This window comes from Argopecten irradians, chromosome 11 (assembly GCF_041381155.1).
Source record: "Argopecten irradians isolate NY chromosome 11, Ai_NY, whole genome shotgun sequence".
Classification (NCBI taxonomy): Eukaryota; Metazoa; Mollusca; class Bivalvia; order Pectinida; family Pectinidae; genus Argopecten; species Argopecten irradians.
In genome coordinates, this window is record NC_091144.1 from 4,836,246 (window position 1) to 4,848,503 (window position 12,258).

At 35.6% G+C, this 12,258-nt stretch overlaps 1 long non-coding RNA gene across 1 annotated transcript; it reads left to right on the plus strand.

Moving 5' to 3' along the window:
- The first annotated feature begins 1,030 nt into the window (after positions 1 to 1,030).
- LOC138334339 (uncharacterized) lies at positions 1,031 to 7,635 on the plus strand. The gene is made up of 2 exons (XR_011210108.1): positions 1,031 to 2,084; positions 6,533 to 7,635. It is a non-coding gene; the product is annotated as an uncharacterized lncRNA (long non-coding RNA).
- The last annotated feature ends 4,623 nt before the right edge of the window (positions 7,636 to 12,258 follow it).

A 12,258-nucleotide genomic window follows, 5' to 3' on the forward strand; every position in this document is an offset into this window, starting at 1 on the left:
ATACAAATTACTCTCCGAATCATTTTATTATAGTGTTGGTGTAAATACAAATTACTCTCCGAATCATTTTATTATAGTGTTGGTGTGAATACAAATTACTCTTCGAATCATTTTATTCTAGTGTTACTGTAAATACAAATTACTCTTCGAATCATTTCATTCTAGTGTTACTGTATTTACTGAAAAAAAACCCAACAATTAGTCTCCAAATCATTTTATTATAGGATTGGTGTGAATACAAATTACTCTCCGAATCATTTTATTCTAGTGTTGGTGTGAATACAAATTACTCTCCGAATCATTTTATCATAGTATTGGTGTAAATACAAATTACTCTCCGAATCATTTTATTCTAGTGTTACTGTATTTACTGAAAAAAAACCCAACAATTAGTCTCCAAATCATTTTATTATAGTGTTGGTGTGAATACAAATTACTCTCCGAATCATTTTATTCTAGTGTTGGTGTGAATACAAATTACTCTCCGAATCATTTTATCATAGTATTGGTGTGAATACTAATTACTCTCCGAATCATTTTATCATAGTATTGGTGTGAATACAAATTACTCTCCGAATCATTTTATTCTAGTGTTACTTTAATACAAATTACTTTCCGAATTAATTTTTTCTAGTGTCTCTGTATTTACTGAAATAAACAATTACTCTCCGAATCATTTCATTCTAGTGTTACTGTATTTACTGGAAAAAAACCCAATTACTCTCAAAATCAATTTTATTGCACTGTAGTTACTATAAATACAGAGTACTATCATTTCACTGCAGTGTTACTTACAGTAAATACAAATTGCATTTCGTATCATTTAATCGTAGTGTTACTGTAAATACAAATTACTCTCCGAATCATTTTATTCTAGTGTTGGTGCAAATACAAATTGCTATCCGTTTAATACGAGTAATTGTAAATACATACTACGGTTCCGAATAATTTACAAATTACTAATCGTTTCATTGTATGATATTATAAGGGTAAAGAAATAATTTACGTATACTTTCACACATATCTATTTAGTATGTTTTGCATGTGATTGATGTATCTGTCATGTGTTCTCTATCATCCTATGTATGTTTTATATCAAATGATATGTGCTGTTTATCATTCGATGTGTTTTCTCTACTCGGTATGTTTTGCTTAGGTTAATCTATTGCCATCCCTTCGGCTTTTAAGGTAATGCTTTGTTAAATATTTCTTGTGATGCCGAGACAATGTGCTGAACAAGAAATGCATTCTTCCGTCTCTAATGCCTGATCCTGAAAGGATGTTGCAAGTTTGACTTTTCGATCCTCCTCTGCTCTTTTGTAATGGATGAAATCATTTCTAGGCGTACGAATCAATTGGAACGCAAGCTCTCCTGAAGGCATGATCTACTTCTGAAATATTCGCCTGAAGGCATGACCTACATTTGAAACATTCGCCTGAAGGCATGACCTACTTCTGAAATAGTCGATACTCTTTCTGAGTATACTTTATTCTAGTTACGATATCAAATTGCACGATAACTTACAACCTGTTGGATTACTTCTTTATGCCTGGCATGGATACTGGAATTCGACTTATTATCCTAACATTACTAATTGGAGATTTGCGGATTACATCTTTAACTGTAGATCTTGCCTGAAATTGATGCCTTGACGTCATCGGAATCATTACGTCTTATCCGGGATACCCCCGAAGAGGATTTGTCAGATTTACCCTTCGAAACCTCTGATTTCATGTCAGATTTTGGACAAGATCTTCCTAAATGGTGTAAATACTGCAACCTTGTTAAAGTCATCTTGCCACAACTCTACCAGTACAGAAACCAAGACGTCATGTTAACGCCATCAAAAAGTCGAGTAATGAGTGAAGCAGAAATGTCACGTAACCCAGTGACGTCAGATGATTTTTCCGAAATAAATAACATGGGTATGCTTTCACCAGACTATGCAGAACAACACGTAGACAACATCAAAATCGACAAGAAATGCAACCCAATGTCTACCAGTCAAAGTGCCTGTACCTGGTAAGGCAACATTAAACAATAGATACATCCGAGCCAGCGATATGTGGAAAACACTTAACTGGTATGTTATGACTGGCAATACGTAATTAAATGTTATTAGAAGTTATATGAAAGCATGGCATGAACATGTATACTAGGTAATTGTAATGGGATTCTATAGATGGAACAGGATAATTCGGTAATATTGAATAATTCGATATCGATACACTAAAGGTAATATTGAATAATTTGATATCGATACGCTCAAGGTAATATTGAATAATTCGATATCGATACGCTTAAGGTAATATTAAATAATGCGATATCGATACGCTAAAGGAAATTGAATAATTCGATATCGATACGCTAAAGGTAATATTGAATAATTCGATATTGATATGCTAAAGGTAATATTGAATAATTCGATATCGATACGCTAAAGGTAATATTGAATAATTCGATATCGATACGCTAAAGGTAATATTGAATAATGTGATATCGATACGCTAAAGGTAATTGAATAATTCGATATCGATACGCTAAAGGTAATATTGATTAATTCGATATCGATACGCTGGAGGTAATATTGAATAATTCGATATTGATATTCTAATGTAAAATATAATTCATATCGACATGCTTAAGGTAATATTGGGTAAATCGATATACAAGGTGATACAAAAATCAGTATTTTTTATCTGTATGAATGTTTAACCTTTACTTGACAATGTCTATATTAAAGTGATTTCGAAAAACATTGGCTACATAAAGTGGTATTCCGAAAGACCCTTTCGGAACCGCGGTATTGTACGTATACATTACATGTGATAAAGCAATAACATAATGTAATAAAGCAAGCACAAAGCTGGAAACTGTTGATAGCCGAATAATATAGTGATAAGCACTATAAATAGTATAGTGATGTCGGCTTTAAAAACATATGTGTGACTAAATGCAACAACATACATAACGAAATACGCAACATTTAATCCCACATTCTAATACTCAACTTCAAGTACTACCGGCTTTATATAAGACGCAGGACAAACAACGCGAGCAAAATATCTATCCTTCGCTATGGATAACCAGGCTTACCCTAGTCGAGAGCTAAAGGAAATTAGGAAACATAATATACTATCACCAAAAAGAAGAAATACTTAAAACTATTTACACACTTGAGTGCTACAGATCATCCATAAACCATCGTCGGTTACCCACATACAGGTAACCAGCCTACACTACAATGCTGTCCGATCTGCATCGTTTTCCGATGAATAAAGCTTTCATATCGCTTTGGAAGACATAGTCACATAATCATAGTACTGTAGCGTTGAAACTTTCTAAGGAAATTCAACTTTTTGCTACAATATTTTATTACACCTATATTAGATATTATGGCTGTAACGTTTCAGCCTTCGTTTTAATTGAAAGACATTCAAACAAGAAGCCCAGAGGGCCTGTATCGCTCACCTGGCTTTTTGTCCTAGTAATTATCAATTTTGAATCCCTACTCTATAAGTATGTTGCAAATGAAAATACGAGTGCAAATTACTGAAAAAACGACATTTATTCACACGTTTTAGTGACAGATGCAAGACACTAGTTCGATACAACGCAGAGGGCATTTTTGATCGGGACGAAGGGAGTTATAGACTTTTGAACATTTGTAACATTCCTGACTATCAGTAGATCATATGGCTAGTGTCCAGTGATCCTGGGTTCGCACATCTTCGCAGAAGTGTAAACAAATCATCTATAAGATTAAAGTAATTTCCAACTACGACGAGTTGACAGATAGATCCATTCAAATAGTGTGTCATGTACCTGTCGTCAACTTATCTCTTCTGAATACTTTGTTTTTAAGTATTTCATAACCATATAGCATAGTGTATGCAAGTGTATACATTGTCTTTATACACAACGGTTTGCTTATTTGATTATTTTAATGTTCTGTGAACAGTTAGGGTCATGTAAGGATGTCCTCCCATGTATGCCGTGTGTTGCGTGTATGTTGTGCGAGGTGCGTGTTTTGGGAGGCTGCGGTATATTCATGTTTGTCTTCTTGTATGATGGAACTGTTGCCCTTTTTATAGTGCTATATCACTGAAGCATGCCATCGAAGACACCATACACCCCACCCGGTCACATTATACTGACAACAGGCGAACCAGTCGTCCCAATCCTTGTATGCTGAGCGCTAAGCAGGGGCAGAAACCACCACTTTTATAGACTTTGGTGTGTTTCGGCCAGGGGACAGAACCCAGAGCCTTCCTTACTGGGGCGAACGCTCATCTCAAGGCCAAAATGAGGCGGTGTCAAGGGAGGCATTAGGAAAGATAAAGTCAGTAAAGAGGAAGAGAAATAATATCTTAAATTTAGTCGTCTGCAATAGGGGCAGCAGGTACAATTCTAACGCCCTACCTGCAGGGCCAAAAGTGCCACCGTACGTTTACGTACAAGCCACCCGACCGCATCTTTTACATATGAAAAATTATCTAACTATTGAGCATATCATTGCTTTGATGTTTATCAAATCCATCATTTGTAATGCATATACATAAAATAATAATAACTAGCACCTGTGATCCCTATGTGCAACTGATAGCATCAGCAATTATATCGCCAGTATAACATTCTAATATAGCATCATGTAACAAAAACTTACAATACTGAAAATTATGTGTTATTAATTTATGCCTACAAGTCTTACGATACAATCACTCCACAAAACCCTCCCACATAAGAGAACAATCATACCAATTTAATAAGAGAATTAAAATCAACAATGAAGCACCGTCAAGAAGATAGGATCGAGGTTGGCCTTTGTAAGCTACAAAAAACACACCCGGTGAACTGGGAAATAAATACTTGCCATAACAGTCTATGATGATTGTTTGTTTGTTTGATTAAATTAACGTCCTATTAACAGCCAGGGTCATGTAAGGACGGCCTCCCATGTAGGTTATATGTTGCGTGTATGAAGTGCGCGGTGCTTGTTTTGGGAGACTGCGGTATATTCGTGTTGTGTCTTCTTGTATAGTGGAAATCTTATGATGAATAATATGTTCATCTGCCTATACATGTTGTCAAAAAATCCTACGCTCCTTATACCCTTAAACGTCGCTAAACACATCCTTAATAGTTCTATCTTGTTCATTCTGGATTACCGCGTATCATTTGAGAAGTAATTCAATTTAGACATATCCCCGTCATGGTATGCTAATGCGAATGGAAGATATCTAATTTTGCTTCGATATTTCAGCGTTGATAGGACTTGAAGTATAGGTGTGACTGTAGCGTGAATATCATACAAGAGGTGTTGAATGAGATATAAGAGTTACCTTCTCAAACCTAATGGATATCAAAACTAATACATCGTCTGCTCCACCGCAGGTCTTGGTGCTTGGCGTTTGCAAAAAGGAAAACATGACTCTTTTAACTGCGCTTATAATCTTTGATACAGATCCTGAAGAATGAAATAACATTGATATAAATTGGTTGTCATCTGATGTTAGTAGCGTTTATTAGTCCACGACTGGGGCTTAGAATTCACAGCGTACAATTTGAGTGTGTTAACCTGGTATCGTTCATCCTTTAGGAAATGGGAATGAAACTAAGTAGAGGATGGTTCAGTGTAAAGTGCTTTCTCACGGTAGTACCTGCTTTATTTGATTTGTCATAACAAATTTGTAAAGACGTGGGACTCTATCAGGGACAAAGATGGCCGATCGGCGTGACATGTAGGTGTGTCGGTAATGTACAAGAATTCAACATTATTGTCTTGGTAGAAAAGAAACATTTCGATAATGGCGTTGTCGTACCGCGATAGTAACGTGGAATAGTACAGCCAGCTGACCAAAACCGATCAGACTGTTGTTTCCTTATTGAGGGGAATCACTTTTTGCCGTTTTACGGCCACTCAGTAACAAGCAAAATATTTTGCATGAAGAAAGCTTAACGTAAGCTAAATATTGTATCCTATTCAAAACATTTTTTTCTATGACAATGGTTATTTCAGAGGTCAGAAGTCAAAGGGTGAAAAATGATGTTTTCATTGTTTTTAGTCCTAATTAATTAAACATCAAAGTAAGAATGATATTTTTGATTTCTGGATTTGTTAATTTTAGTTCAGAATACAAATGAAAAATTGAATTAGGTCAGGGTGACATAGTTAAGTATTTGTTCTAAATCAGCATTAAAGTTTTTAATGACTTTGCTGAAAACTTTCCTTTTACAATGATTTGAAAGTGATATTTTGCAGAACTTCATGTGGATCTTAACATTACTTAGTTAAGATAATTCTAACTTAAGGGACTCCTTTACGTTAAGGAATGTTGATGAAACTGAGCTAATGGGTTACAATCACTGTCGTAATGTCCTCCACTGGAAACTGTGTATGATATACTCCAGAGGTGGGTAAAAAGAGAGTGATAGTAAACATCGAGTATATACTATAAATAAATAAAGTAAATATCTTATCATTCTCTAGTTACATGGTGAATTAAAAGTAAACTTTTGCTTCCATTTCAGAGTCAGCCGACACTTTAACAGCCATATAGGTCCTGCTGACAGCACCGTCGCTCCTGTGTCACGTGACTGAATGTAAATATTAGGTTTATTTTTACACCATCTCCTTAAAAAAACATATGTGGGATTCTCGACCTCCTTTTATGTGTGGCTACGTGTGAGAGAAATATGTGAAAATGAGGGACTTTTAAATTCGTTTTACGATATTGTTACCATTGGAATATGGAATCATTTCATAAAAATCAGATATGTTTACGCTTAATCTTAATATAGGAAGCGTAAATGCGGGTTAAACCTTTTTGGTCGAAATTCTATTAATTTGCTAAACCCAAAAATAATTTTGTGTTTGATGAATTTTCAAAATTACATATTAAGAATCATTCACTGTGTAAAAAGTTACATCTTGAGAGAAAATAAGTTTATTTATCAAGTTACTTAAAATAATTTACTTCTAGTACTAGTTTACGGAAAACGGTTTCAAAAGCCTTGATCAAATAGACATAGAATTAGCGCATTGTAAAAATCCAGTTGTAGGTAAAATCATCATAATACAAACATAAGGCAAAATAATCTGTTTTTAATTTCATCTTCTGATTAATTTCCAAAAATATTTTAAATTTTTTTTTGGGCTGGAATTATATGTTTTATTCAATTTGTATGTTTCACAGCATTTCAGAGTTCTTTCCCTGTCGATGTATTCCGTCAGAATTACGTTTATACAAAATAAACTTTACTTTCGTTGCTCATGGTTTCACTTAGCGATAAATGTAGTGCTCGAATATCTATTGGCTAAGTTTTTAAATTTTTCATTTTTGATTTGAGACTATATTTGATTTTTATCATGAGCGTTTATTTTAAACATATTTCATTGATATATAAAACAATGATTGGGCACAGGTTATATAGAACTTATAGACACTTATTCATGGGTATTTATATAAATAACAAACTTATGTGATTTCATTAAATTCGGGTAATAACCACGAAAACACCTTATGGATTTAGAATAAAGACAAGATTATGATTGAATATTAAAAAATGAGACTTTTATATAACTGTTTTGTTTGCTCTAATTAAAATGCTAGAATAAATATTGCTGTATTTTCTCTCTGTTTTGTTAAATTATTTGTCGTTCCATTTCAATTTCGGTGGCATATTTCAGTGATATACCAGTATAAAAGGGGCAAGAATGCCACTATACAAGAAGACACCAAACGAATAAACCGCAGTCTCCCAAAACACGTACCTCGCACTTTACACGCAACACACTGCATACATGGGAGGCCGTGTCTTTGTTTGTCTGTTTGATTAATTAACGTCCTATTAACATCCAAATTCATGTAAGGACGGCCTCCCATGTATGCGGATTGCAGCGTGCAAGGTGCTTGTTTTGGAAAACCGCAGTATGTTCGTGTTGTGTCTTCTTGTATAGTGGATCTGTTGCCCTTTATAAAGTGCTATATCACTGAAGCATGCAGCCGAAGACAAAGCAACTAACCCCAACCGGTCACATAATACTGACAAAGGGCGAACTAAGCAGGCGCAGACACTACCACCTTTATAGACTCTGATGTATATCGGCCAGGGGACAAAATCAGATCATAACTCACAGGGGCGAACACTCAACAGAAAGGCCAAAAGTGATGCGGTGTCAAGGGAGATGTTAGGAAGGATTAAAGTCAGTTCGGAAGAAGAGAAAAGGTAATATCATAAATTTAGTCGCCTTCTACGATCTATTAGTCATTTAAAGACGCCTCCCAGGTGTGATGTGTGGATGTCTATTTTTTGAGGCTGTGGTATATTTGTTTTGTGTCTTCTTGTGATAGTTGGACTCGAGCCCGTTAGCTATTGCTATCTAACGTAAGGATGTCGTTGAAGACATCTTAACAAGCTTTGTTTGTTTGTTTGATTAATTAACGTCCTATTAACAGCTATGGTCATGTAATGACGGCCTCCCTTGTATGCGGTGTGTTGCGTGTATGTTGTGCGAGGTGTGTGTTTTGGGAGACTGCGGTATATTCATGTTGTGTCTTCTTGTATAGTGGAACTGTTGCCCTTTTTATAGTGCTATATCACTGAAGCATGCCGCCGAAGACACCAAGCAACACATCCCAACCCGTCACATTGTTCTGACAATGGGCGAACCAGTCGTCCCACTCCCTGAATGCTGAGCGCTAAGTCACTTTTTTAAGACTTTGGTGTGTCTCAGCCAAGGGACAGAACCCAGAGCTTTCCTCACATGGGCGAACGCTCATCTCAAGGCCAAAAGTGAGGCGGTGCCAAGGGTGACATTAGGAAAGATTGAAGTCAGAGTAAGGATATGTATTTTAATCAGAAGTACAATCAGTAAGTTTCCAAAGACGAGTCAAGGCCCTGCAGGTAGGGCGTTAGAATTGTACCTGCTGCCCCTATTGCATGATCGTAGAAGGCGACTAAATTTAGGATCTTATCTTTTCTCTTCTTCCTAACTGACTTTATCTTTCCTAATGCCCCCCTTGGCACCGCCTCACTTTTGGCCTTGAGTTGAGCGTTCGCCCCTGTGAGGAAGGCTCTGGGTTCTGTCCCCTGGCCGAGACAAACCAAAGTCTATAAAAGTGGTAGTTTCTGCTCCTGCTTAGCGTTCAGCATACAGGAAGTGGGACGACTGCTTCAGTGATATAGCACTATAAAAAGGGCAACAGTTCCACTATACAAGAAGTCACAACACAAACATACCGCAGTCTCCCAGTACACTCACCTCGCACAACATACACGCAACACACCGCATACATGGGAGGCCGTCCTTACATGACCATAGCTGTTAATAGGACGTTAATAAATCAAACAAACAAGCCATCTGAAGTCAACGTTTAGTTTTTCACTTTTCTTCGCATATGGGGAAGGAATATCTATAAGCTTGTTTTCTAATTCCCAAATATTATAATTGTATAATTGTATATACATTTACAGTTAAAATACTTTAGAAGCTCCAACGCCGACAGAGCATATATGATATTCATCATTTGAACAATAATTGATGTTTAATCGTGTATATATATGACTTATTAACACAAAAAATAACATAAAATAATTCATTTCGCCTTTGGTGCATGCGCAATCATTATTTAATTCTATATAAGATGAATTGCCACGGAATTTTTCGGGATGCAATTAATTACTTTTTCATATTTTTAACTTGAAGTAAAATTAGAAGCTCAAACTTTTCAATGGTGGTAATAGTGTAAAGAAAGTAACTTTTGTAACTGAAGAAAAATACTAAATCGTCTGCTCCTGTTTTTGATTGTGAAAAATTACCATTTGTCAGCGGTGGAGCATCTTTAAACGAACATATCTTTAAAGGACAACCGAATATTATATTTAGTTATTTAAGAAAAATTAAACACGTTTGACCTATATTTAGGGTGACGGTGGCGTTATAATAACGTTTCTCTTATCTATCTAATGTCTTATTGCTCTTAAAAAACGGACAAAGCAAGTTAAAAATATACATTTGATTTAAAAAAATAATTTAGTATTTTTTTTATCAAAATTAGTTTCTGAGACAACCCCTTGCGTTTCAAAGGACGGGCATTTTGTTTTAACTCTGCTTGGATACAACACCGGGTAACGACCCCTATGTAAAGCGTTTGAACCACCCACACGTGCAATCAGTCGAACGCTTGCTGTTCAAGGTGTAACAACTAACACGTGACCAGCTCTAGATCTACTTTACTATATACCCAAAACGTATTTACGTGTAACCCGAGGCCGTGCAATAAAAACATTCTGGGAATTACGTTCAATGTTTTCTCAAATAAAGTGTCCAAGGACCATATATAGATCTATACAGTTGAATATAAAGAAATTAATTAATTCATAACTTCTTTCCGCTTGCCAGATCCATTTTCATTACAACGTAAACAAACTCGGAAATTCAAATAGCAGATACCATTGTCAAACTAAAAATTAAAACACTGCACTCACCTGACAAGGTTTCATTGAAGTAATATTGTCAGCTAGATCCCAAAATATGCCAACAACGAGCTAATTAAACACTAGGTTTTGCACTCACATGTACGCGTGTGTGTGTTCAGTAGTATATATATGGAAGCGTCACTTTTTCGGGACACGTGCACGTGGCCAGTCGGGTACATCGGGTACGATAGTATACATTGAGATATGTGGACAGATTATTATTATGATTTTTATTTACTTGACGTGTGGAAAGTTTGTTTCGTGAAACATCTAAATGAGAGCTTAGAGGAGTTGACATGTTTTCTTCCTAAAGCAAGTTCTGATTTTACATGTATGCTTGGGCTTCGTTTACGTAATAGGTGATACACAGTTGACACCTGCTGGGCGTATATGTACATGACTGAGCACACGTGTGTCAATTCACGCGCTCTTTATAGGGGTCGGTGAGCGCGCCAAAGAGAAAAACAAAACTGGCTTGCCTCGACAGGGGGATGTCTCATAAACGATTTTTGAAATATAAGTGCGCTTCTTTATTTTTTTCATTTTAATCTCAATTGAATAACTTGCATTGTCAGCTTTAATTTGAAAGCTGCACCTTTGCTCTTTCAAATGCAGGTAAATACATTAATACAATGTGTTAGTTATCTTAAAATAACTTGAGATAAGTATTCGGCCATTCAAAGATGAATTTGTCAGAAAACCTTTGCGAATATCAAAGAACAACAATTCCCATCTCAATCACACTTTTTGGCTTAATGTTACCGGGTAGATGTATTTTGGAAAAGGTAATGAAAGCTAAAATCCCACGTTTACAGTTATGTATATTCCATGAATCCACAAAACAATATTCATATAATATATATATACAATATTAACGTATAATTAATACTGTAAATTAACTTTCGCGAGCGAACGATTTATTTTCGCGAAATTTGCTATCAAAGTCAAATCGCTAAAGTTTATCTCCGTGAATTAATATATTTGGCAGTTCAAAATTTACTACAAAGATATCTCCATTTGATTTCAAATCCGCGAAACTAATCTCCGCGAATGAAAGTTCGTTTACAGTAAATATTTAGTTACTGTACTTGCACAAGTTTCTTTGCAAGTTAAGTGTGAAAACAAATTTGAAGCCCAAAGCTTATGCAACTGAGAAAAATACAAAAGAAAAAAAAGAGAAAAGGAAATGAAAGAAAAAGGAAGATATCAGATGGTTGTACCACACGGAAGCCAAAACATCGTTACGGTGAAAGTGTATATATAACAGCAACGACGCAGAAACGCGGCATCGAGACCACATTATCTCTTTAAACTTCTTTTATTTTTATTTATAAAAGACAGGGCACACCTTCCCTACGATTATTAAACCCCGTATTCCATTTCCGGTTTGTCATATGCCTCAAAAACATCGAGGTATTATTTCCGGTCCCTTGTTCAAGACTAACAATACAACGGAATTACAATACAGGCTTGTTATGCAAGAATGCTGTAACTATTCTGTAAACCGGAAATGAAAAGATTCTTTACTCTATTAAAAGGAAAGTTTACTCCTTACCAATTTTAATGAATAGTGTTTATGCGGAAGACTACAATATTTAGGACATTACCTAGAGCACTGATTTTAGGATTGGCACGGGTGAAAAATTATTACGCAGCAAAATTTATTTACGTTGATGTCTTCGAAATTCAGAAGAAATGAAGTTACACTGAACGTCGACGCCGATGGAATATAAGACCTGGCTGTTGTAACTCTATATATATAGGTAACTATACGA